Here is a 27339-nt window from a genome sequence, read left to right on the forward strand (position 1 = left end):
AAGAGAGTCAGAGAGATCATTGATGAAGACCAGAAAAAGCACAGGCCCCAGAACACTGCCTTGGGGGACTCCAGCCTGAACAGGAAGGGGAGATGAGAGAAACCCATTCAGGGCCACACGTTGACTATGACTAGAGAGGGAGTCCGCAAGCCATGCGTGGAGATTTCCATGGATACTGTTACAGACACGACTTTGATGTTAAGGTGGGCCGAGCGGAATGGCCGTCGTGTCCGCACAAATTACCCGATTGTACTCGAACGTTGACGAAGCCGCGCCACGCTGGCTCAATAAGGAAAAAGAAGACACACGGCTGAATTATAATGACAGACACCAGGGATACGGTTCTCAAGACCTCCGGAGGAGATTATATTCGTGCGGAAGGTCAGATTACAGGGACGAGAGGTACAACATAGAAAGACAAGCACTTAGACACAATCTTATATTATTCCCCAACAGACGACAGGCAAACGGGACAAGGCTGACTCACACGGGGGTTGATGGCAGGAAAGCGGTTATCGATGGCTCCAGGTTCTCCTGGGCTCAGGGCAGGATCAACACGGTTCGGTCCAGAGATGCGGGGAGGTCTCGTCGCAGCGCTCAGAGGTGACGTTCTTTCTCAGGCGGGTCTTTCTCAGGCCTCTCCAAACTCAGGCGCATCTGTTTCAGCGCTCGCAGGTCCTTCTTTCTCCAGCTGGGGGCGCATCTCACGTCACGTCCGCTACGTGGCCGCGTATATCCGGCGGGGAGTGACACGCCCTCGGCTCGTTAGCTCCGCCTCGTGGAATCGGCACGTTGCTTCTCATTGGGTGCATGCGGGGGGGGGGTTACCGGCTCCGCCCTTGACGAGGAGCTGACAAGGAGCCCCTTCGTGGTAACCCCGTGGAGCGCATGGTCTGGAGCGCATCGTCTGGAGCGCATTGTCGATGGCGGCGAACCGAGCCGGTGGGAGGACGCACACTCCCCCCCCCCGCGCAGCGCCCCTCTGTTGTTGTAGACGGGGAAGAAGATGGGAGGAGGTACGGGAAAGGTCCTAAACTCACTACTGATGCCATATAATCACATTCTGGTGCAACGAAGAGTCATAATTAATGGAGACGAGGCCTTAACTGACATAGACTAAGAATAACTAGGAAGATGTCCGAAAGTTGTCTACGTGTGGTGCGGTGGACCTGGGCACGACATTTAATGGGGGAATAAGGGGAAGGTCGGCTCTACTGATTGTTATTTACATGCAATGGGACTAGGGATTGGGGGATTGGGGAAAGTTGGGGAGTATTGGAGAAAATAGGGGAATATTTACAAGCGGATATGGAGGCCAAATTCCATATTCGCAACATTGCACCCTTCTCTACCCTCGGGGCGTCCCGACCCGATAAATTTTTACCTACTTTAGTGTGGCACGCAATGTAGTTCCCTCTACTATTAACTCTACCCTGAGTGCGACAGTTTTATAGATATTCACAAATGAGTAAATATGTCCCCCTGCGACGTTGCACCCTTCTCCTCTCAGAAACACACCCACAGGATAACCGAATCCGGAAAGAATTCTCAAACTAAACATACAGCCGGTAGGGAGCATTATTTACAAGATTACGCTGATATCTACACTACGATCCAGGACCTGTCTTTGGAGGAACACATGCAGATGTTATGCATAGAGAGAGCGCGCTTGCCAGCATCGACACACCAACCCACGAGTGCTCTGTGGCCGACGGCCTTTAATAACGTGCAGAGCACCCCGTCCCAGCATCAAAAGCACCACCCCACCACCAATCGGTGCAGTCACCATTGTTCAATGATTAAAAATAAATGCGACAACCCCTAACCCTGCAGGTGTCTCTTGCTCTTCGTGTGGCCTTCAGTGGTGTTAACTATTAGTGGTTCACCTGTATGGCATAGGTGCCACGTTGACCCATAGGTCCATCAACGGGTGGTGCTTGGCCGCAAACGAACTGCGGTCCATTGTGGGTGGCCACAAACATTGCGGTCCATATGGTGTATCGATCCCGGCAGCAAACAGCGAAAGTGCAGGCCCACAACTGCGCAGCCAGCACCTCTCTCTCCTCTCTCTCTACCCCAAAGCCAGATCCTCGGAGGTGGGAGACAAAAGAAGCAGACAAGTGAGTAAGGTGGTAAGGGCGCAAAAGTGCACGCAATGTAAGGTGATGCACACTGGGGGCACATGGGAACCAGGTGAGACAGGTACGTTCCTATCGTACGCCCCCCCCCCCCCCCCCCCCACCAGGTAACCTACATGGCCCCTCCCTTACCCCTTACTGTATCCACAAAACACAACACTACCCATAAACATCTACTTTACAAATCAACAAACATCCCTACTGTCTTCCCCGTTCCTCCCATAAACCAAATTCGTCTTCTCTCCCTCCTAACCAATCAAATTTGCCATTTTCAACTTTCATCATAATTTGCCATCTCCAACTGCACATCAAAATTTGCCATTACCAATTCATCATCAGTCCCTCCTAGGGAGGGAGAGATGGAATCACCCCAATGTCTCATCCACGTCGTGATGCGTCTCACAAATCCACAGCAATCTCATTTCCTGCAACAAAACAAAGAAAACACAGGTGTGGAGTCATCATCATCACCACAGGTAAGTGGCTGCGTATGGTGCGACAGGTTCATCAATCCTAACTATTTCCTAAATGACTTTAACAACTTTACACTACCCGGGGTCTTTCTCCGGCCAAACCATTGGCCCTCTTACACTATGGGTTCTAAAAACCAATTCCCATTGGCCAAACTGTGGTGCTCTTCAATTTGGGGTCTCACTCCCCCGATTCATCTCCCGGTGCCCTCGCACAATTTCTGGGCTGTGGCGTGTACCTCTCCCAGTGGGTCTACCCACCTGCACACCTCCACCACTGCAGTTGCCTCCGAGCTTACCTGCTCCTTACCCTAACCTAACTACCAGGGGAAGGCCCGCTGGCACTCTCCCCACTCGGTGCCCTCTCTGGCACTGGGCTACCCGGGTCCATCCTCCGGATCCTCGGGCCCCATCCACAACTCTACCGGCTCCCAGAGCCCACCTGCGGCCTCACCTGGCCGACATCCTCACAGTGGTGGAGTGCCCAACCAACTACACACACTAACAGGCTACACGCCCAGCCATTTCCACGACACTAATGCACCCATCCAAACATCATTCTGCAACCGCACCACAAATGCCAATATCCAACCACAATTTACCTATACCCTCTACCTAACACTTACACTACCCGCCCCGGGTACTCGTGAAAGGGGTCCACTCTTCCCCCATCCACACCTTCGCACCATGCACACCACTCCGTACCACTTACTCCAACTCTCTCCACACACCTGTACTTGCACACCTGTGCTCTCACACCTGGTGCCACCTGCACCCTTCTCTCCCCAAGCGCATTCGCGCTGATCCACACACTCACTACTCATACACTGCTCCACACACCTGTCCAGTTGCACACCTGTGCAATCACACCTGTTCAATTCTCACACACACACGGCATCATCTCAGCTAACTACTCCCTTCTGAAACTTGCGCTTCCCAGTCGTCCCTTTAAACTATTGCGCTCCCTCGTCATTATCATCCATACTAAACTACCTGCGTCCCCACTACAGGTATCAGTCACTAACTAAACTTAACGTTACCTACTGTCATCTTCTAGGGCCCTATCAATATAACCTAACCCACCCGGGCTAGTTTTCACTGCCATACACCCCATAATCTATTGCTCCTTTGCCCCCACATGGGAAGGATGGTGGATTTGCCATCCCACCACATCGGGGGTCTCTCACTACCAATTTTGCACATCAAATTTCAACAAATTAAAAATTTGCCAATCACTGCCCATCATCTGCCAATCACTACTGCCAATCCCTTGCCAATCATCAAATTTTGTTTTTCTCTAATTTTTGGGTCCAAAACACTAACCTCATCACCCAGTCTACTCACTAATACCTCTGGGTGCGCCAATTCCTGTCCAAAGCCCGGCTTCGTAAAGCCAAGCAATGGATGCTGGTTGTTTTGTGCCAGCGGCTGGATGCGTCCGGCACTCGGTGCAGGGACGGGGGCTTACCCGGGCCGAGATCCCACGCATCACCTCGGCGTGGAGCCATCCAATGTCCCGATCTCGACCTGCCGGCACGTCTCAACAAAACGTGGTCGCCATAACGACCCTTCCTATCGGGCTGCCAGCTCCGCCTAGTGGAGCACGGACGCGGCCGTTCAAAGCGAGGCCCGGCACGCACCGAGGGCCCGCTTCGGCTAAAAGTCGACCTAACCTCTAACCTGGTTACCGTCGATGCTTCACCTGGATTCTTACACCCTACAGCCCGTTCCTTGCTCACACATCCAGCCGTTCCCATGCTACCTTTCCTTACACACCCAGGTACACCCATTCCACTCACAGCCTTGGTCACACACCTGACCACCGAACACTGTGGCACACATTCGTTGCTCGCACACCTCACCAATACACCTCTTCGCGCCCCCTCCTCGGTCACCTCCTCTGTGACAATCACAGGTGTGCTCTCATTCGCACACCCAACCACGTGCCTCACCACCAACTCCAGCGTGCATTCCCACTCACGCCCTACCATTCCAGGTGTGCATCCTTCCATCCCAGGTGTACATCCTCGCTCACCTGTCACAACCAGCTCACTCTCCTTGTCACTCTCACTACTCTCACCTCCATTCTTGACAGCGCACTCACCCTTACTCTTGACAGCGCACTCTTTCCTCATGCACCTGTCCGTCACACACCTTTCTCGCGCACACTCTCCAGTTACACCCTCTGTAACACTCACCACAGGTGGACACTCTTCCTTACTTCTGACAGCGCACTCTTTCCTCATGCACCTGTCCGTCACACACCTTTCTCGCGCACACTCTCCCGTTACATCCTCTGTAACACTCACCACACCGCGCTTCCATGTGCCCCCTCGCACACGCGCTACGACCGACTCACTCTCGCCAGCACCCTCACTCCTTGGCACGCACTTTTTCCTCACACACCCCAGAGTCGGACTTTCTCGCACACCTCCTTTTTCGCACACCAGACCTGTCGCACACTTCACCAACGGCCTCTCACGAACACCCGGGTCTATCTCGACCCCCAAGCTTATTAAATCCCCTGGCGCATCATACGCACGACCATATTGGTCACCACTTACACCGGGTCCTCTTCCTCTTCGCTTCTCCTCCATCACCTGCGAATCCCTCATCCGGTTAACGAGCACATCACGATCCAAACACAGACTTTGGACCAATTCTTTTATCTCCTCTTTTATCTCTTTGTTATCCCCTCTCCGTCGCTTCTTAATTTCGCTCACCCCTTCTTCCACTTCTTCTAATTTGTGCCTCACCTCTTTTATTCCCCGGTACGTCTCCTCAAGCTCGTCCTCCAAGGCTACCTTGACCGTTTCCATGTGCGTCCTCACCTGCCGGTCCTTCGTCTCCATTACCTCTATCACCTCGTCCAACCTCGTTGTCAGTCCCTCACGTACTATCTGACATTCCCTCTTTGTCGCTATTAAGTCGTTTTTTATGTCGTTTTGTGTCGCTTTTAAACCTCCTAATACTGCAGTGTTCCTTTGAACCTGCTCCGTTAGTCCTTTTTGTCCCTCCGTCAGCTGTTCCACCTCCTGCGTCAGGTCCTCTATGCCCCCTTGTAACTTTACAGTCCCCTTTCTCACCTCCTTTTCCATGTGCTCCTCACAGTGCCTCACCTCCTCGCGCACTCCTCCGACCTCCTCACTCACTCCTCTTCTGATCTCCTCTCCCATCACTTGCATCTCCTGCCCAGATGCCACCCTCATCTGCTCCATTTCCTCCCTGTGAGCATCCAGTTTGGTTTCTACCCCCATTCTGACCCCCTCTATCTGCTGCCCCATTTGGTTAACTTCCCTTTCCGCTTGGTCCCTCATGTCCCTCAATTTGCCTTCCATACTGTTTTCTAACCCTATTAACCCATTTCTCACCTCTTTTATCCCGTTGTCTAACCCCTCAAAATTATTGTCTAACTTCCCAAATTTCTTGTCTAACTCCTCAAAATTATTGTCTAACTTCCCAAATTTCTTGTCTAATCCCTTAAAATTATTGTCTAACCCCTCACCGGTACCCCTCGCTTCGTCCCTCATTACCCCCATCTGGTTTCCCATTACCCCCAATCGCTCACTCCGAGCCCTCGCTTCGTCCCTCATTACCCCCATTTCGTTTCCCATTACCCCCATTTGGTTATTCATTACCCCCATTTTTGCTTCTAGCCTCTCCATAAGGGCCCCCATTTGCAACATAAAAAGGTTCGGATCCACCAGGGGCGCTGCCACGGTCGCGGGCGCGGTGACCAGCGAGGCGCCATTTTGCGCTCCCGCAATGTCGGGCACAACGACGCTATTTTGTGCGTCTGCTACCCTCGCTGCTTCGCTCTCCTCCTGTCCCTCATGTCCCTCAATTTGGTCCTGGACCGACCCTGCTTCACTCTCCCCTACCGGACCCCAGCCGTCTTGATCCGCCATAGCGCGACTTTCAAAATTCGAGTTTCGTAACACCAATCCAAATTTTGCTGTTATAATTTCGTCGAGCGCAGTAACCGCGGGACCGCGCTCCGGATCGATTTGGTCGAGCGCCGTACGCGCTCCGGCTCGATTTTCCCTCCCAAAATTTGGGCCTAACTAATTTAGTCCCGGGTCCGAATCTCACTCCTCGACACCAATTTTTACCGTACTAACACAATTGGTGTCCAAAATTTGGGCTAAATAAATTTAGTCCCAGGTTCGAATCCAACTCCTGACAACCAATTGTTACAGACACGACTTTGATGTTAAGGTGGGCCGAGCGGAATGGCCGTCGTGTCCGCACAAATTACCCGATTGTACTCGAACGTTGACGAAGCCGCGCCACGCTGGCTCAATAAGGAAAAAGAAGACACACGGCTGAATTATAATGACAGACACCAGGGATACGGTTCTCAAGACCTCCGGAGGAGATTATATTCGTGCGGAAGGTCAGATTACAGGGACGAGAGGTACAACATAGAAAGACAAGCACTTAGACACAATCTTATATTATTCCCCAACAGACGACAGGCAAACGGGACAAGGCTGACTCACACGGGGGTTGATGGCAGGAAAGCGGTTGTCGATGGCTCCAGGTTCTCCTGGGCTCAGGGCAAGATCAACACGGTTCGGTCCAGAGATGCGGGGAGGTCTCGTCGCAGCGCTCAGAGGTGACGTTCTTTCTCAGGCGGGTCTTTCTCAGGCCTCTCCAAACTCAGGCGCATCTGTTTCAGCGCTCGCAGGTCCTTCTTTCTCCAGCTGGGGGCGCATCTCACGTCACGTCCGCTACGTGGCCGCGTATATCCGGCGGGGAGTGACACGCCCTCGGCTCGTTAGCTCCGCCTCGTGGAATCGGCACGTTGCTTCTCATTGGGTGCATGCGGGGGGGGTTACCGGCTCCGCCCTTGACGAGGAGCTGACAAGGAGCCCCTTCGTGGTAACCCCGTGGAGCGCATGGTCTGGAGCGCATCGTCTGGAGCGCATTGTCGATGGCGGCGAACCGAGCCGGTGGGAGGACGCACACTCCCCCCCCCGCGCAGCGCCCCTCTGTTGTTGTAGACGGGGAAGAAGATGGGAGGAGGTACGGGAAAGGTCCTAAACTCACTACTGATGCCATATAATCACATTCTGGTGCAACGAAGAGTCATAATTAATGGAGACGAGGCCTTAACTGACATAGACTAAGAATAACTAGGAAGATGTCCGAAAGTTGTATACGTGTGGTGCGGTGGACCTGGGCACGACATTTAATGGGGGAATAAGGGGAAGGTCGGCTCTACTGATTGTTATTTACATGCAATGGGACTAGGGATTGGGGGATTGGGGAAAGTTGGGGAGTATTGGAGAAAATAGGGGAATATTTACAAGCGGATATGGAGGCCAAATTCCATATTCGCAACAATACCATAGGAGAGTTTGGTGAGCAGAGCGGGGTGCCAGACCGTATCGAATGCACGTGATATGTCAAGGGAGACAGCTCTAATTTCCTGTTTGGCATTGAGGACCTCCATCCATTGTTGAGACAGCAGAAGCAGCATGTCCAGAGTAGAGTGACCAGAGTAGAGTGACCTGGTCTGAAACCAAATTGATGGTCAGAGATCAAGCCATTGGAGGAGAGGAAATATTTGATATCCGAAGCTATGATTGATTCCATGACTTTGCAGATAATTGGGAGAAGTCTGATTGGTCTGTAGTTGCAAGGATCTGTTTTTGCACCTATTTTGTACAAAGCGGTGAAGTTGGCTAATTTCCAAGCTGATGGCAGATGACCTTGAGCAAAAGAGAAGGTGAAGAGAACAGAGAGAGGGAGTGAAAGAGCGGCAGAGCAGGATTTTAGGACCTGTGGGCTAATGTCTTTTATGGGCTAAAAAAGCAGGTCCAGTTGCAGAATCAGAGTCGAGGGTTGACAGAAACTTCTCCACCTTGGCAGGAGAAAAGGACACAGAGTCCAGGAGCAGCTGGGTACTGTTATGTGTTCCTCCCCGACCTCCTGGTCTCGGTATACCTCCGAACCCCGAGAGGAGCCACGGCAGAAAAATACGTTACTCTGGGTTAGAAATCAATAGTGCAACCACACCCATGATTATAAACAAACAAATATTGTATTGAATATCACACCAGAATAATGGTACAACCAATGCAATAGCAATCAAAAGTACACTTCATACATCTTATGATTGTACCATCAGCTAGCAGGCATAAGGAAACTCACTGCGTTCCCAGTGAGTGAAAAAGAACCCTCCTCAATGTCTCTATAGCTCCCAGGTGATCCCCTCCTGCGAGTAGTGATGAGACGATGAGGCGATTACTGAAGCGTAGGCAAAGCGCAGACAGTCATGTGGTCCAAACCGAAGGTAAACTGGCAGCAGGATGGGAAGTCCCAAAGGCCCCCTCCAGACGTGCACAGCTCCCTCAGCAAACCGCAACGTAATTGGAGACGAAGCGGTCGCACACACACATCCCCGACAGACAGTAGGATGTTGGGGTAAAGCTGGCGAAGCAAAACCTTTGTAGGTGTCCGAAGCGCGAGGCTCAAAATGGCCGACGGCTCGTACTTGAGTCGATGCGACTAGGCGAGGATTCGTCGAAATCTCAGCGCCCAAACCTGGCTACGCCGATTTTCCAATTCCAGCGATAATTCCTATCGCCGGATGTCCTTTCAAGGAACTCAAAATTCCCTCGCGACTTTCGGTAGACCACGCTCGCTACGGAGCCGCGACGTCACGCGTCTTCCCCGACTTTGCTCGCCACACTCTTCCTCTTCTCTCCCTAGTCTTCCGGCTCGGTTTCCGGTATCATTTAAAGTTAGCCTTCTTAACTTTGGATAACTGTTCATGAATAATAAACCTTTTGAGAATAATAATAGTACATAATATCAGAAATATGTCAAGTGGGTGAAAACCACAACAACGGAAGTTACGAATCCGTAATAGTACGACTGGGTACGGTGGGTACAGAGAGGGGTGGGTTTGGGACACAAGATTTCGAGGCAAACACAGAGTTGAAGCATTCAGCTTTTTCACGAGCGGAGTCAGCTGTGTAGCCGTTTGAGGTAAGGGAGGGGATGGAGGGGGAACAAACACCAGAAACAGATTTGACCAGATGCCACCAGGATTTGGAAGAGGGAGAAAGGTTTGAGACATTGTTTCCTGGCTCTCCTGAGGGTGGACACACACTTGTTTCAGGCTTTGTGAAAAGAAATGAGATTTCCTTCCGTTGGATTTGCTTTCCAGGAGGCGAAGGCAAGTTGTTTCTGGGCAACCGTCTCACCACAAGATTTTGTGAACCATGGACGGCAGGAAGGGTATGACAACTGAAGACAATTAAATTTTTAATTTGAAGAATATTAACATATTTTAAAATACTAGGACGTGCCCGTACGTGGGTGCCCGTTCCTTGCCAAAAAAAAAAAAAAAAAATGTCTTCGCCCATGCATGCATGGGCGTGCCCATGGGCCCATGGGCGTGCCCGTAAGTGCGTGATGTGACTGTACAATGAATGTATCGTCCCGACGCCGCAGCTCAGATGGCGCTGCAGTTAATCGGGCCTGTATCGGCAGAGTTATTATAAATGTGTACTACAATCGATCGTACCTTACAGCGTCTGCTCGCCACGTTCAGCATCAGTACGTCGTCACTATGACTATCCGTAAGTCCGGAAGTGACGTCCTCATTTGACTGTCCGGAAGGTCGCATATCGCAGTTACGATGAATCGCAAATTAGTTTTAATTAGTTTTAAAACATAGTTTAACGCCAACATAGCGCCAACATAGTTTGCCAACGTGAAATAAATGAATACGCTCTCAAATGTGCCGTCCGAGGCAGAGTCTGTTCGCCACGTTCGGCACACGTGATAGCTCGCTGCTCTCTGGTTGGTTGAATCGTTTTTTGGACATAGCTCGGTAACTACTTCTCCGATTAATATGAAACCTTGAAAAGGCACATCCTCAGGTCCCCAGCAATATACCTGGCAAGTTTCAAGTATATCGGACCCGTGGTTGTCGAGAAACAGCGGTCACAGACACACATACACACACACATACACACACACATACACACACACATACACACAGACATACACACACACACACAGAGATTACTGGAATTATAGATAGATGGTTGCATTAATATATGATACTGTTACGGAACCCAACGTCGGCCTCGGATCCCTTCTCGAGGGGGATTAGTCCCCTCGTTTGTGACTGACCGACGTGGTCCCTGAAGCTGCACAAGCTCCCTCCAGAGGCAGGTGAGCAGCTTCATTCGCGACCGCGGATAAGATGTTAATTTGCCGAGCGGATGGCAGCCGCAGCACGAACCGTTAACAGCAACTAGACCCGATTCTCAAACGTTGGCCAAATCGTGCCACAGGTATTCAATGGGGAAAAGACAAAGACGACGGATGTGAAGAAGAAGAAGACGAAGGCAAAAGGTTGGAAATACGACTATTATTTATTATTACTATTTACACAATGAAAAGAAACCAAGGAGGAGGAAGGATAATAAAATAAAAACAGAAGAAGAAGCGGACACAGTGCACCTTAGCTTACCTATAAACAGTCTTACTTAACCCAGGACAGAACAAACAAAACAAACTCACGTACACAAGAGGATGGAATAGCAGGAATGGTTTGGAGGGATGAGAAGGGGAGGAAGGTCCAACGGGAACCGGAGCTGGAGCTTGATCCCGCACGGGACGTCGGGCGGGACCTTGACGGCCACCGATGCCACCGCAATCCGGCTCCCGCGTCGCAGCGGGTTGAAACTGCGTGGTCTCAAAGCTGGTGGTGGTGGACTCCAAGCTGATGGTGGTGGACTCAAACTGATGGTGGTGGACTCTCTCTCTCTCTCTCACCTCTTGCGCGGCACGTATCTCGTCTCTTCTCCTGCGCGTCTCTCTATTTCGTCTCCTCTCTTGCGCGTCTCTCTCGGGGGCGTCGTCGTGGTGCGGGTTATATAGGCCACGCCCTTCAACCTTTGCGAACCTACTCGACGGTTCTCCCCACGCCCTCTCAAAGCCAAACCCCTCGTTCTGGGTTGGTCGGCAAGGGCTGGCTCACTCCTCCCCTCTATGACGAGGTGGAGACACGCCTTTCTTCTCCGAGCCGACCGCGTGCTCAATGGAGGCAAATGCAGTTGGTAATAAAGGCTTTGGGGGAATTTGAAAAAGGGGATCTATCTATTTGAATTCGGTGCAATGGAGTATTAATTAATGGAAGACAAAGCCTTAACCTAATACACAGAATAAGGAAATAACTACCAACAAGGAGGAAATCTATGATTGGCTAACGTGATTGTGTATGACCTAACTAAGGGACGCCCTTTGACCTTTATACACAACAACTGGAGGAAGGAGGGTGATATTTTTTACAACAATACAAAACACAATTCTCATTTCCACAACAATACTTTCAACAGTACTAATATAGTTTTTGACGAACCCAAATATTATAATTCTAACGGTATTATATATCACCGGATACAAATTAAATATAAATATTCAACTAGTAATATTTCAAAACTATATCTTGAAACACCCTCAGTGTTTGGAAGGGGTATTAAAGAAAATATAACTACCATATCTGATGGTTCAAAAAGTCGATTCATTTTAATTTCCGTTGGTAATGCACGATGTCCATGAACCTGTCTCAAAAGAAGAAGCTAATGCTATGTTTGAATTTCTTATGTTTTTGAAATTCTATGTTTTTCGAAAAATTAGAAAAATTATATGCTATGTTTGAAATTGTTAAAACAGTAAAGGTTCATTTGTCAAAAATTGATGTTATTGAGAAATTGAAAAAGGAAAAAGGAAAATTTAAAGCATTTGTTAATGCAATGGATATATTTTGGCGGAAACGTAATGGAGAAATTCTTGTTGAAAATCACCCACCGGCGATGTATCCAAAATTGCAAACCAAATTTGAGAAATATAGAGATACTACCATTCCTCCTGAAATCACAACAACTTTCGACAACAGTAATGTCACCGAAGATGGTGTTGATACTGATTCATGTCGTATGGATCCTATTGATAATAATTTGTTAAATATTAAGTGTCAAGTTGTCTGTACCATACATGTTTCCAATATTTTTATTGGATGTAATGGACCCTCAATTCAACTTAAGGTAAATGATGTAATTGTTCAGCAAATATTTGAACAACAACAACAACAACAACATGCATTTTAAGGCCATTTTCCCTGCTAGAGCGGGGGTTCAGCAAATATTTGAACGCTGTAATAAATTAATGATTAACGTCAAAAATATTAAAGCCATTGAAAATAACACAGCGATCTGAATGTTGACAAATCAAGATTCCGATCAATTTTTTTAATTTTTCAATTTTCAATTATTTTGAGATCTGGCATGCCTCTCCTTTTTCTCCCCGTTCACCTTTAACTCCTTGTATTCCTTGGATACCTCTAGGACGTCGAGGTCCAGTAGCTCCTCGTCTGCCTTGAAATCCCATCCTACCCTCATTACCTTTCTCACCTTTTATAGTAAAAACCTTTTGAATTATTTTTCCTTCTGCTCTTGTTTCACCTTTAACTCCTTGTTTTCCTTGATCGCCTTGGTCGCCTTGATCACCTTTAACTCCCGGTACTCCTTGGTCACCTTTAAATCCCTGTACCACGAGTCTTTTCTTCCAATCCTCCTTAACCTTCTCCCATTCCTCCTTCACCTTCTCCCATTCCTCCTTCATCTTTTTCTCCCTCTCCTCCCTCTCTCTCTCTCTTCCTTCTCCTTTTTCTCCGTTTCCTCCCTCACCTTTTTCTCATTTTCCTCCTTCTCCTTCTCCTCCTTCTCCTTTTCCTCCTTCTCCTTTTCCTCCTTCTCCCTCTCTTCCTCATCCCTTGCTACCCTTAAAGCATCTCCCCAAAGAATATTATACATATTGTTGCGGATATGGGATTTGGCCTCCATATCCGCTTGTAAATATTCCCCTATTTCCCCAATACTCCCCAACTATCCCCAATCCCCCATTCCCTAGTCCCATTGTCTGTAAACAACACTCTGTAGAACCGACCTTCCCCTTTTTCCCCCATTAAATGTCGTGCCCAGGTTCACCGCATCTCACGTAGACAACTATAGGACATCTTGCTAGTTATTCTTAGTCTATGTCAGTTAAGGACTCGTTTCCATTAATTCTGACTCTTCGTTGCACCAGAATGTGATTGTATGGCACCAGTAGTGAGTTTAGGACCTCCCCATACCTCCTCCCATCTTCCTCATGAAACTACAACAACAACAACAACTACAACAACAGCGCGCGGGGAGTGTGCGTCCTCACTCCGGCTTGGTTAGCCGCCATTGCCCACGTGCTCCGACGGGGTTACCACGAAGGGGCTGACTGTCGGCCCCTCGTCAAGGGCGGAGCCCGGTAACCCCCTGCACCCAATAAGAAGCAACGGGCCGATTCCATCTGGGGCGGAGCTAACGAGCCGAGGGCGTGTCACTCCCCGCTGGATATACGCAGCGACTTACCGGACGTGACGTCAGATGCGCCCCCAGCTTGAAGAGAACCAGACCCCACCTCCAGCGCGACGATACCTCCCTGCATCTTTTGAACCACGCTATCCTGTCCCTGAGCCAAGGTGCACCTTGTGCTGTCCAGCGACTACCTGCCCTTCCTTGCCATCAATCCCTGTGTGAGTCAGTCTTGTCCCGTTTATCTGTGGTCTGTCGGGATTTAGATAAGTGTGTCTAAGTGCCTACCTTCCTATGCTGTACCTCTTGTCCTTGTAATCTCAACGCTCTGCATACAAATATTATAACCTCCTCCGGAGGTCTTGAGAACTGTACCCCTGTTGTCGTGTCATTTAACCCAGCCGTTGTGTCCTTTCCTTAATTGATTTAGCATAGCGCGATTTGGCCAACGTTCGAGTGGAATCGGGTAAACTGTGCAGACGCGGTCATACCAAACCGCTCGGTAAACTAACATCCAAAACCGCGTCTGTAACAATATATTCATCTGGATTTTGAGCTATTCTTGTATTTAAAATTATTTTTCTCATAATAGGATACCAATAGGATTTGTTGACAATTTCTAAAAGAGTTTTATATTTCATAACTTTGAGAAGTTGATTTTTATTTAATATTTTAATCAAGTCTCCATTTGTGAGTTTATAAATATCTGTATAATGCCAGGGGGGTTGACTCAGCCTGTCATCCTTCCGAGGTCGACAAATTGAGTACCAGTTCACTGGTAATGAGGCGACTAACAGGGTTGGTGGCAGGAAGGGCATCGGCCATAAAACATTGCTTCAAAAAGGGGCCCAAGGTGCCCAAAAAAGGCCAACCCCTGCTCTGCGGGGGAAAATGGCCTCGAAAGGTGGTTCGTCTTTCTTCTGTACAAGGCCACTTCTTAATTACAAAATTTCCCTGTTTATGTTCCAATTCATAAGGAATTAAAAATTTTGCCCCCTTTTTTTGTAAGTATCCTTGAATACAAAAATTATAATTCTCTTGAAGCCTTTTTCCTGCCATTTTAATATAAAATGTTTGTTTCCCAGCTTGAAGGGGTAAACAACCCAGCTTGAAGGTAAACATCCCAGCTTCAAGGTGGTAAACAACCCAGCTTGAAGGGGCAAACATCCCAGCTCGAAGGGGCGAACATCCCAGCTCGAAGGGGCGAACATCCCAGCTCGAAGGGGCAAACATCCCAGCTCGAAGGGGCAAACATCCCAGCTCGAAGGGGCAAACATCCCAGCTCGAAGCGGCAAACATCCCAACTCGAAAGGGCAAACAACCCAGCTTGAAGGTGGTAAACAACCCAGCTCGCAGGGGCAAACATCCCAGCTTGAAGGTGGTAAAAACCCAACTTGAAGCGGCAAACATCCCAGCAAGAAGGGGCAAACATCCCAGCTCGAAAGGGTAAACAACCCAGCTTGAAGGGTCAAACAACCCAGCTTGAAGGTGGTAAACAACTCAACTTGATGGGGTAAACAACCCAGGTTGAAGGGTCAAACAACCCAGCTTGAAGGTGGTAAACAACTCAACTTGATGGGGTAAACAACCCAGCTTGAAGGGTTAAACTCAGCTTGAAGGGGTAAACATCCAAGCTTGAAGGGGTAAACATCCCAGCTTGAAGGGTTAAACAACAGCTTGAAGGGGTAAACATCCCAGCTTGAAGGGGTAAACATCCCAGCTTGAAGGGGTAAACATCCCAGCTTGAAGGGGTAAACATCCCAGCTTGAAGGGGTAAACATCCCAGCTTGAAGGGTTAAACATCCCAGCTTGAAGGGGGTAAACATCCCAGCTTGAAGGGGGTAAACATCCCAGCTTGAAGGGGGTAAACAACCCAGGTTGAAGGGGTAAACAACCCAGCTTGAAGGATTAAACATTCCAGCTTGAAGGGGTGAACATCCCAGCTTGAAGGGGTAAACAAGTCAACTTGAAGGTGGTAAACAACCCAGGTTGAAGGGGTAAACAACCCAGCTTGAAGGGGGTAAACATCACAGCTTGAAGGGGGTAAACAACCCAGGTTGAAGGGGGTAAACAACCCAGGTTGAAGGATTAAACATCCCAGCTTGAAGGATTAAACATCCCAGCTTGAAGGACTAAACATCCCAGCTTGAAGGACTAAACATCCCAGCTTGAAGGACTAAACATCCCAGCTTGAAGGGGTAAACATCCCAGCTTGAAGGGGTAAACAAGTCAACTTGAAGGTGGTAAACAACACAGCTTGAAGGGGTAAACAACCCAGGTTGAAGGGGTAAACAACCCAGGTTGAAGGGGTAAACAACCCAGGTTGAAGGGGTAAACAACCCAGCTTGAAGGGGTAAACAACCCAGCTTGAAGGGGTAAACATCACAGCTTGAAGGGGGTAAACAACCCAGGTTGAAGGGGTAAACAACCCAGCTTGAAGGATTAAACATCCCAGATGGAAGGATTAAACATCCCAGCTTGAAGGGGTAAACATCCCAGCTTGAAGGGGTAAACAAGTCAACTTGAAGGGGTAAACAACCCAGCTTGATGGGGTAAACAACCCAGGTTGAAGGGTTAAACGTCCCAGCTTGAAGTGGTAAACATCCCAACTTGAAGGGGCAAACATCCCAGCTCGAAGGGGCAAACATCCCAGCTTGAAGGTGGTAAACAACACAGCTTGAAGGTGGTAAACAACACAGCTTGAAGGTGGTAAACAACACAGCTTGAAGGATTAAACATCCCAGCTTGAAGGGGTAAACATCCCAGCTTGAAGGGGCAAACATTCCAGCTTGAAGGGGTAGACAAGTCAACTTGAAGGGGTAAACATCCCAGCTTGTAGGGGTAAACATCCCAGCTCGAAGGGGTAAACATCCCAGCTCGAAGGGGTAAACATCCCAGCTCGTAGGGGTAAACATCCCAGCTCGTAGGGGTAAACATCCCAGCTTGAAGGGGCAAACATCCCAGCTTGAAGGATTAAACATCCCAGCTTGAAGGGGTAAACATCCCAGCTTTAAGGGGTAGACAAGTCAACTTGAAGGGGTAAACAACACAGCTTGAAGGATTAAACATCCCAGCTTGAAGGGGTAAACATCCCAGCTTTAAGGGGCAAACATCCCAGCTTTAAGGGGCAAACATCCCAGCTTTAAGGGGCAAACATCCCAGCTTTAAGGGGCAAACATCCCAGCTTTAAGGGGCAAACATCCCAGCTTTAAGGGGCAAACATCCCAGCTTGAAGGATTAAACATCCCAGCTTTAAGGGGTAAACATCCCAGCTTTAAGGGGTAGACAAGTCAACTTGAAGGGGTAAACAACACAGCTTGAAGGATTAAACATCCCAGCTTGAAGGATTAAACAACCCAGCTTGAAGGGGTAAACATCACAGCTTGAAGGGGCAAACATCCCAGCTTGAAGGGGTAAACATCACAGCTTGAAGGGGGTAAACAACCCAGCTTGAAGGATTAAACATCCCAGCTTGAAGGGGTAAACATCGCAGCTTGAAGGGGTAAAAATCCCAGCTTGAAGGGGTAAACATCCCAGCTTGAAGGGGTAAAAATCCCAGCTTGAAGTTGGTGAACAAGTCAAGTTGAAGGGGTAAACAACACAGCTTGAAGGATTAAACATCCCAGCTTGAAGGGGTAAACATCCCAGCTTGAAGGGGTAAACATCCCAGCTTGAAGGGGTAAACATCCCAGCTTGAAGGGGTAAACATCCCAGCTTGAAGGGGTAAACATCCCAGCTTGAAGGGGTAAACATCCCAGCTTGAAGGGGTAAACATCCCAGCTTGAAGGGGTAAACATCCCAGCTTGAAGGGGTAAACATCCCAGCTTGAAGGGGTAAAAATCCCAGCTTGAAGTTGGTGAACAAGTCAACTTGAAGGGGTAAACAACACAGCTTGAAGGGGTAAACAACACAGCTTGAAGGATTAAACATCCCAGCTTGAAGGGGTAAACATCCCAGCTTTAAGGGGTAAACGTAAACATCCCAACTTTAAGGGGTAAACATCCCAGCTTTAAGGGGTAGACAAGTCAACTTGAAGGGGTAAACAACACAGCTTGAAGGATTAAACATCCCAGCTTGAAGGGGTAAACATCCCAGCTTGAAGGGGTAAAAATCCCAGCTTGAAGGGGTAAACATCCCAGCTTGAAGGGGTAAAAATCCCAACTTGAAGTTGGTGAACAAGTCAAGTTGAAGGGGTAAACAACACAGCTTGAAGGATTAAACATCCCAGCTTGAAGGGGTAAACATCCCAGCTTGAAGGGGTAAAAATCCCAGCTTGAAGGGGTAAAAATCCCAGCTTGAAGGGGTAAACATCCCAGCTTGAAGGGATAAAAATCCCAGCTTGAAGGGGTAAAAATCCCAGCTTGAAGGGGTAAACATCCCAGCTTGAAGGGGTAAACATCCCAGCTTGAAGAGGTAAACATCCCAGCTTGAAGGGGTAAAAATCCCAGCTTGAAGGGGCAAACATCCCAGCTTGAAGGGGTAAAAATCCCAGCTTGTAGGGGTAAACATCCCAGCTTGTAGGGGTAAAAATCCCAGCTTGAAGGGGCAAACATCCCAGCTTGAAGGGGTAGAAATCCCAGCTTGAAGGGGCAAACATCCCAGCTTGAAGGGGTAAAAAATCCCAGCTTGTAGGGGTAAACATCCCAGCTTGTAGGGGTAAAAATCCCAGCTTGAAGGGGCAAACATCCCAGCTTGAAGGGGTAAACAACACAGCTTGAAGGATTAAACATCCCAGCTTGAAGGGGTAAACATCCCAGCTTGAAGGGGTAAAAATCCCAGCTTGAAGGGGTAAACATCCCAGCTTGAAGGGGTAAAAATCCCAGCTTGAAGGGGTAAACATCCCAGCTTGAAGGGGTAAAAATCCAGCTTGAAGGGGTAAACATCCCAGCTTGAAGGGGTAAAAATCCCAGCTTGAAGGGGTAAAAATCCCAGCTTGAAGGGGTAAACATCCCAGCTTGAAGGGGTAAACATCCCATCTTGAAGGGGTAAACATCCCAGCTTGAAGGGGTAAACATCCCAGCTTGAAGGGGTAAAAATCCCAGCTTGAAGGGGCAAACATCCCAGCTTGAAGGGGTAAAAATCCCAGCTTGAAGGGGCAAACATCCCAGCTTGAAGGGGTAAAAATCCCAGCTTGTAGGGGTAAACATCCCAGCTTGTAGGGGTAAACATCCCAGCTTGTAGGGGTAAAAATCCCAGCTTGAAGGGGTAAACATCCCAGCTTGTAGGGGTAAAAATCCCAGCTTGAAGGGGCAAACATCCCAGCTTGAAGGGGTAAAAATCCCAGCTTGAAGGGGTAAACATCCCAGCTTGAAGGGGTAAAAATCCCAGCTTGAAGGGGCAAACATCCCAGCTTGAAGGGGTAAAAATCCCAGCTTGTAGGGGTAAACATCCCAGCTTGTAGGGGTAAAAATCCCAGCTTGAAGGGGCAAACATCCCAGCTTGAAGGGGTAGAAATCCCAGCTTGAAGGGGCAAACATCCCAGCTTGAAGGGGTAAAAAATCCCAGCTTGTAGGGGTAAACATCCCAGCTTGTAGGGGTAAAAATCCCAGCTTGAAGGGGCAAACATCCCAGCTTGAAGGGGTAAACAACACAGCTTGAAGGATTAAACATCCCAGCTTGAAGGGGTAAACATCCCAGCTTGAAGGGGTAAAAATCCCAGCTTGAAGGGGTAAACATCCCAGCTTGAAGGGGTAAAAATCCCAGCTTGAAGGGGTAAACATCCCAGCTTGAAGGGGTAAAAATCCAGCTTGAAGGGGTAAACATCCCAGCTTGAAGGGGTAAAAATCCCAGCTTGAAGGGGTAAAAATCCCAGCTTGAAGGGGTAAAAATCCAGCTTGAAGGGGTAAACATCCCAGCTTGAAGGGGTAAACATCCCAGCTTGTAGGGGTAAAAATCCCAGCTTGAAGGGGCAAACATCCCAGCTTGAAGGGGTAAACAACACAGCTTGAAGGATTAAACATCCCAGCTTGAAGGGGTAAACATCCCAGCTTGAAGGGGTAAACATCCCAGCTTGAAGGGGTAAACATCCCAGCTTGAAGGGGTAAACATCCCAGCTTGAAGGGGTAAACATCCCAGCTTGAAGGGGTAAAAATCCCAGCTTGAAGGGGCAAACATCCCAGCTTGAAGGGGTAAAAATCCCAGCTTGTAGGGGTAAACATCCCAGCTTGTAGGGGTAAAAATCCCAGCTTGAAGGGGCAAACATCCCAGCTTGAAGGGGTAAAAATCCCAGCTTGTAGGGGTAAAAATCCCAGCTTGAAGGGGCAAACATCCCAGCTTGAAGGGGTAAACAACACAGCTTGAAGGGGTAAACATCCCAGCTTGAAGGGGTAAACATCCCAGCTTGAAGGGGTAAACATCCCAGCTTGAAGGGGTAAACATCCCAGCTTGAAGGGGTAAACATCCCAGCTTGAAGGGGTAAACATCCCAGCTTGAAGGGGTAAAAATCCCAGCTTGAAGGGGCAAACATCCCAGCTTGAAGGGGTAAAAATCCCAGCTTGTAGGGGTAAACATCCCAGCTTGTAGGGGTAAAAATCCCAGCTTGAAGGGGCAAACATCCCAGCTTGAAGGGGTAAACAACACAGCTTGAAGGATTAAACATCCCAGCTTGAAGGGGTAAAAATCCCAGCTTGAAGGGGTAAACAACACAGCTTGAAGGATTAAACATCCCAGCTTGAAGGGGTAAAAATCCCAGCTTGAAGGGGTAAAAATCCCAGCTTGAAGGGGTAAAAATCCCAGCTTGAAGTTGGTGAACAAGTCAAGTTGAAGGGGTAAACAACACAGCTTGAAGGATTAAACATCCCAGCTTGAAGGGGTAAACATCCCAGCTTGAAGGGGTAAACATCCCAGCTTGAAGGGGTAAACATCCCAGCTTGAAGGGGTAAACATCCCAGCTTGAAGGGGTAAAAATCCCAGCTTGAAGGGGTAAAAATCCCAGCTTGAAGGGGCAAAAATCCCAGCTTGAAGGGGCAAACATCCCAGCTTGAAGGGGCAAACATCCCAGCTTGAAGGGGTAAAAATCCCAGCTTGAAGGGGCAAACATCCCAGCTTGAAGGGGTAAAAATCCCAGCTTGAAGGGGTAGAAATCCCAACTTGAAGGGGCAAACATCCCAGCTTGAAGGGGCAAACATCCCAGCTTGAAGGGGCAAACATCCCAGCTTGAAGGGGTAAAAATCCCAGCTTGAAGGGGTAAACATCCCAGCTTGAAGGGGTAAAAATCCCAGCTTGAAGGGGTAAAAATCCCAGCTTGAAGGGGCAAACATCCCAGCTTGAAGGGGCAAACATCCCAGCTTGAAGGGGCAAACATGCCAGCTTGAAGGGGCAAACATCCCAGCTTGAAGGGGCAAACATCCCAGCTTGAAGGGGCAAACATCCCAGCTTGAAGGGGTAAAAATCCCAGCTTGAAGGGGCAAACATCCCAGCTTGAAGGGGCAAACATCCCAGCTTGAAGGGGTAAAAATCCCAGCTTGAAGGGGCAAACATCCCAGCTTGAAGGGGTAAAAATCCCAGCTTGAAGTTGGTGAACAAGTCAAGTTGAAGGGGCAAACATCCCAGCTTGAAGTTGGTGAACAAGTCAAGTTGAAGGGGCAAACATCCCAGCTTGAAGGTGGTAAACATCCCAGGTTGAAGGGGAATACGTGTTTGTATTTGTGCATATTGGCAATGCCTGGTGTTGGGCCAGCGGCTAGGGTGCCGGCTTAGGATCCTAGGATCCTGGGTTCGAATCTCGGTCGATCGCTGAATGAACGCCAGGGGGGTTGACTCAGCCTGTCATCCTTCCGAGGTCGGCAAATTGAGTACCACTTCACTGGTAATTCCCTGCTTGTCGTTAAAGGCGGCAAAAAGGGTTGGCGTCAGGAAGGGCATCCGGCCGTAAAACATTGCTTCAAAAAGGGGACCGAAAAACAACAACAACCACGGTCCCTGAAAAAGGCCAACCCCCGCTTTGCGGGGAAAAATGGCCTCTAAAGGTGGTTATTTATTTATATAATGCCGACCCAGATTATCGATGGTGATAAACTTGAGCAGCAAAGCACCATCAATTAATTAAATTAGTTTGTTACCTATTTCTGTAATCAAATAGACAGTAAGTACTATGTAAAAATACAGTGTTCAATATTAAAATTAAAGCCAATTCATTAAATAAATATCTGTCCTAATCAAAATAGAATTACGGATCTAACCTGGAGTTCTGACTGAAGGTAGCTGCTGTGCACCTCGGGATACTCCACCTCGGCCAGTCTCGCAGGTTGTTCCTCCAGGTGTCTGCAGGCTGCCGATATGGACAAGAACAAAGTAGTCTAATGAACCCAAATTTCACGCGATATCATGCCAAAGCCAGGCGACAAATTCTCCATATATTGATGAGATATGAGAATGCCAAAATGGTACAAATTCCGAAATAGCTCACAAAAATTCAACGATGAGAGGGAGACGAATGACTTCGGCCTATGCGGTGATTCGAAGGAATTGCTACACTCACTGAACGTATTCACTGTGGTTAGTCGTTCGTGCAGAGCGTTTGCTTCCCCCTCTGTCAATCAAACTTCAAAATGGCGATCGCGTTACGAGGCGCAATCACGTGACGTGACAGTGACGTCACGCCGACCTCAAGTACAGTACCGTATACAAAGGCTATACAATAATATATATATATATATATATATATAGCCAAATGCTGTGGGCTACCTGGGCGCAGCTGTGCCGCTTAACTGCTAAACCACCACCAGGCTTGAAGAGCCGGTGATCAATCGCCAGCACCCGAAACAAATGATACATTCCTCCTCTCTCCTGCAAGGGGCACTGCATCAGCGGCACAGCTGTGCCCCCGCAGGCATATTGTGCTGCATACGGAGCAAGTAAAACGAGAAAGCATCTGAAAACGTAAAGCTCGTCCGCACGTACGTTTGTATTCGACGCTTCTTCTTCCTCTGCTTCTTCTTCTTCTTCTTCTTCTTCTGTGTGCTCAAAATAACTCAAACAGTTAAAAAAAAAAAAATTGACGATTTTATGCAACCCTGACCTTTTGATCTAAAAAAAACAATCCACTCCTACCTTTTGATTAGTGAACCAATTCAGTGACCCGATGTGCAAATTATTTACATTTCAGGTCAATCGGGTGAAAATTGGTGATGTTACGTAACCTTGACCTTTTGATCTAAAACAGTACAAAAAGTTTTAATTAAAACAAAAGCCGCGTCGATGTTACACAATGCCTAGATGCACCTGTGCCTATAACGTCGATGTTATAGGCACAGGACATTCCTATTGATTCGATTACTTGATGTTATTTTTGTGCAAAGTGAAAATATATCTCGGCAATTTCCCGTGTGTGGCGACGAATTTTTAATATATCTCGGCATTTTCCCGTCTGTTATTTCAGGCGGTGTATGACTGACCATGCCGCGATTTAAAAAAAATATATATCTCGGCAACTTCCCGTGTGTGGCGACACGTGAACGAAGCTATGCTCCTCTCTCCACATTATTGTGACGACGTATAAATTAAATATTTCATCGTGACGATTGTCATCAAATGGACGAATTTTTAATATATCTCGGCATTTTCCCGTCTGTTATTTCGGGCGGTGTATGACTGAGCATGCCGCGATTTAAACAAAATATATATATCTCGGCATTTTCCTGCCTGTTATTTCAGGCGGTGTATGACTGACCATGCCGCGATTTTAAAAAAATATCTCAATGGACTTGAAGTTACAGGCCTTTGAGAATTCATTTCGTTCTATAAAGGGCAACTTTCATCGGATTTTCTTCCCGTTTTTTTTCAACCGAGTCTAAAACTATGTTAGCGACTGTGAAAAATGAAATGATATATCGAATTTGATTTGAAATAAAACTGTGTGAGAGAGGAAGACACCACAGGCCTACAAAACAGGTCTCAAAGCTATGCGAGTTAATAAAATGGTGGATATTTGTTTATATGAAGGCTCTCCCAGAATGGGTGGAGCTATGGTTCCCAGAATGGGTGGAGCTTTGAGGTTTTGTCTTCTCTGCAAGAACAAGAAGAAGAACAAGAAGAACAACAACAGCAGAGGGCACTCTATGAGCAGCGTCTGCGACGCGGCTAAAAAACAAAACGGTCAGCTTCTAGCTTTAAATTTTTAATTGGTGAACCAATTCAGTCACCCAATCTGCAAATTCTTAAAATTTCAGGTCAATCGGATGAAAATTGGCGATTTTATGTGACGCTGACCTTTGACCTTTTGTCCAAGTTATTAATTTGCCTTCATATTCTCATAATAAAGCTTTGTTGAACATTTGATGATGACAACACTCAAATGGTTCATTTGAATTTAAGGTCAATTGGATGTCAATTGATGATTTTAGGTGATGATGGCCTTTAACCTTTTGACAAAGTAATTAATTTTAATTTGTCTTCTCCATATTATCGTAATAAAGCTTCATTGAAAAATAAAAAAAAGACGAGCAGAGACTGCACATTCAAACCGAAATCTCCAGATTACACCCCAAACGCGTGCTCCAAGACTTATAGCCCAGCGGCTAAGTCGAAAAATATGGCAGTATATTTCACTTTGTGGAGAAATTATGAAACTTTGCACACAGGTTGGGGACCCCAGTAGGAACATTTTTCGATTAGGACCCAACTCAGCATAGGCCAAAGGTCAACAACTTTGTCAAATTTCTTAAATCCTCAATTTTCATCTGATTGACTTGAAATTTGAAGAGCATTTACATATCAGGTCACTGAATACAACTACCAATTATTTTTAAGGTCAACATTGGCCAAAAAGGTCAACATAGGCCAAATTTCTAAAATCCTCAATTTTCATCTGATTGACTTGAAATTTGAATAGCATTTATATATCCAGTCACTGAATACAACTACCAATTATTTTTAAGGTCAACATTGGCCAAAAGGTCAACATAGGCCAAATTTCTAAAATCCTCAATTTTCATCTGATTGACTTGAAATTTGAAGAGCATTTACATATCAGGTCACTGAATACAATTACCAATTTTTTTTAAGGTCAACATTGGCCAAAAGGTCAACATAGGCCAAATTTCTAAAATCCTCAATTTTCATCCGATTGACTTGAAAAGGAACGATCTTGAATGACCTGGACATGCTTTATGGTTTTCCACCTGTAAAATAAAACATGCGTTAATACAATAATGATAACGAACTTTGATGTCTGCAAAGAACTTTATTGCATAAAAAAGGAAATCTTCTATCTTAACCTAAACTAATGCAAACAGATGGCAGCACTGAAATAATATGGGGTGCTAAGTAAAAGCATATGGGGTGCTAACTGATCACCTGTTCACCCAAATTGTCATGGGGGGGGGGGGGGGTTAGCCACTGCAATCGTATTTCTATCGGCCACCAGGGGGCGTTTCAGAGTTGGGTCCTAATCGAAAAATGTTCCTACTGGGGTCCTCCACCTGTCTGCAAAGTTTCATAATTTCTCCACAAAGTGAAATATTTTTCGACTTAGCCGCTGGGCTATTAGCGGAATTGATCCGAAGGAGAGGATCAGTGTACCAGCAGGTAGACTAATGATGATATCAATTCCTTGTTGTTTGGAGCAGCTCATTGATAGTCGCAAAACCTTTGCCTATATCCCACACACCTGGGGTTCTGTGAAACACAGTGAAAGTACAATCCGATGGCATTCTCTCTGTCTACGATATAACGTAATGTGTGAGGCACCAGGAGGGCAGTTTGGAATCGAATCGTATTCCGTCTGGAATCGAACCCAGACTATAGCAATCCCAAAACATGCATAACTCGAACGGCACTCAGCAGAGAGCATACCTCCGCCTGGTTGGCCATGTCACTCAATGGTGAAGAATCACTGAAAAAATTTAATAATTCTCATATCTGAATCTATATTCAGATATTCACCAAATTCTAATTGATTCTTCCTTGTCACACACAAAACCTGTCCAACAAGTTTCGTCCAAATCCATCCATAATTTTTTTCAGATTTCCCGCAATGTATAGTTTTTAGCCCTATCTCCCAAAGGTGAAGAATCACTTAAGAAATTAAATAATTCTCATATCCGAATCCATATTCAGATTTTCACCAAAACCAAATCGAATCGTCCTTGTCACACACACAACCGGTCCAACAAGTTTCGTCCAAATCCATCCATAACGTTTTGAGATATCCTGCTATGTATCGTTTTTGGCCCTATCCCCCAATGGTGAAGAATCACTTTAAAAATTCTCGTAACCGGATTCGAATCCGGATCTTCACCAAAATCTAATCATTTCATCCTTGTCACATACGCTACATCTCTGCCAAATTTCGTCCGAATCCGTCCACAACTTTTCTGGATTTTTTGTTCACAGACAAACAGACAAACAGACAGGGGTGAAAACATAACCTCCATCCACCTTCAGTGGCGGAGGTAAAAAAAAAAAGATGGAAGGACGATACCGAAACTCCACAAACGCTTGGATTCAGAAGAGGGTCAGAGAGCGGTATTCCGGATTGCAAAGCAGCGAAAGAGAGGTGTGATGTGATGGGGGTGAGTTGCTTGAAGGATGAAGTGGGACAAATCGTTGTGGACCCAGATGGAAATAAAGGAAGATGGAAATACTGTTGAATACAGAGAATGAATGGGATGGCAACATAGAGAGTAACCCAGTTTTAAGACCGGCAGAGAAGATAACCGAAAAGGAAGTTGAGGAAGCGATAAAAGCAATGAAGGGTAGAAAAGCGGGAGGGCCGACGGGAGTTGTGGGAGATATGTTGAAGGCAGCAGGAAGTTGGGGTGTGAAGAGAATGACAGAGATCTGCAATCTGGTGGTGAAAGAAGGCCGCATTCCAGTGGATTGGGAACTGAGTACCCTCATCCCTCTATACAAGGGGAAAGGTGACCCTCTGGAGTGTGGCTCGTACCGAGCGATAAAGTTATTGGAGCATGGAATGAAGGTATTGGAAAGGGTGTTGGAGAGGAGGATAAGGAAGAAAGTGAAGATCGACGAAATGCAGTTTGGATTTATGCCAGGAAGAGGAACAACAGACGCGCTTTTTATTGTGAGCCAGTTGCAGGAGAAGTACATGGAGAAGAGGAAGAAGTTGTTTCTTGGGTTTGTTGATCTGGAGAAAGCATTCGATAGGTTCCACGTGAAGTAGTGACATGGGCATTGAGGAAGTTAGGAGTGGAGGAATGGCTGATCAGAGTAGTGATGGCAATGTACAAAAGAGCGTGCACAGCTGTAAGGACGAAGGACGGGAACAGTGGTGAGTTTGAGGTGAAGGTGGGAGTGCATCACGGGTCGGTACTAAGTCCACTACGATTTGAGGCTGTGATGGAGGTGCTGGCTCGGAACGTAAAGGAGGGTTTACCGTGGGAGTTGTTGTATGCA

At 47.4% G+C, this 27339-nt stretch overlaps 1 long non-coding RNA gene across 1 annotated transcript in view; it reads right to left on the reverse strand.

Annotated features, from left to right (window-relative positions):
- LOC137424029 (uncharacterized) overlaps positions 1-22497 on the reverse strand; it is a 45155-nt gene extending 22658 nt beyond the window's left edge. Inside the window, exons 1-2 of the long non-coding RNA XR_010983882.2 lie at positions 22391-22497; positions 22164-22252 (exon numbers count right to left, since the gene is read on the reverse strand). This is a non-coding gene — a long non-coding RNA (uncharacterized LOC137424029). The remainder of the gene's footprint in view (positions 1-22163; positions 22253-22390) is intronic.
- Between the last annotated feature and the right edge of the window lie 4842 nt (positions 22498-27339).

The sequence above is a fragment of the Myxine glutinosa genome, chromosome 3, assembly GCF_964187855.1.
Source record: "Myxine glutinosa chromosome 3, kmMyxGlut1.1, whole genome shotgun sequence".
Classification (NCBI taxonomy): domain Eukaryota; kingdom Metazoa; phylum Chordata; class Myxini; order Myxiniformes; family Myxinidae; genus Myxine; species Myxine glutinosa.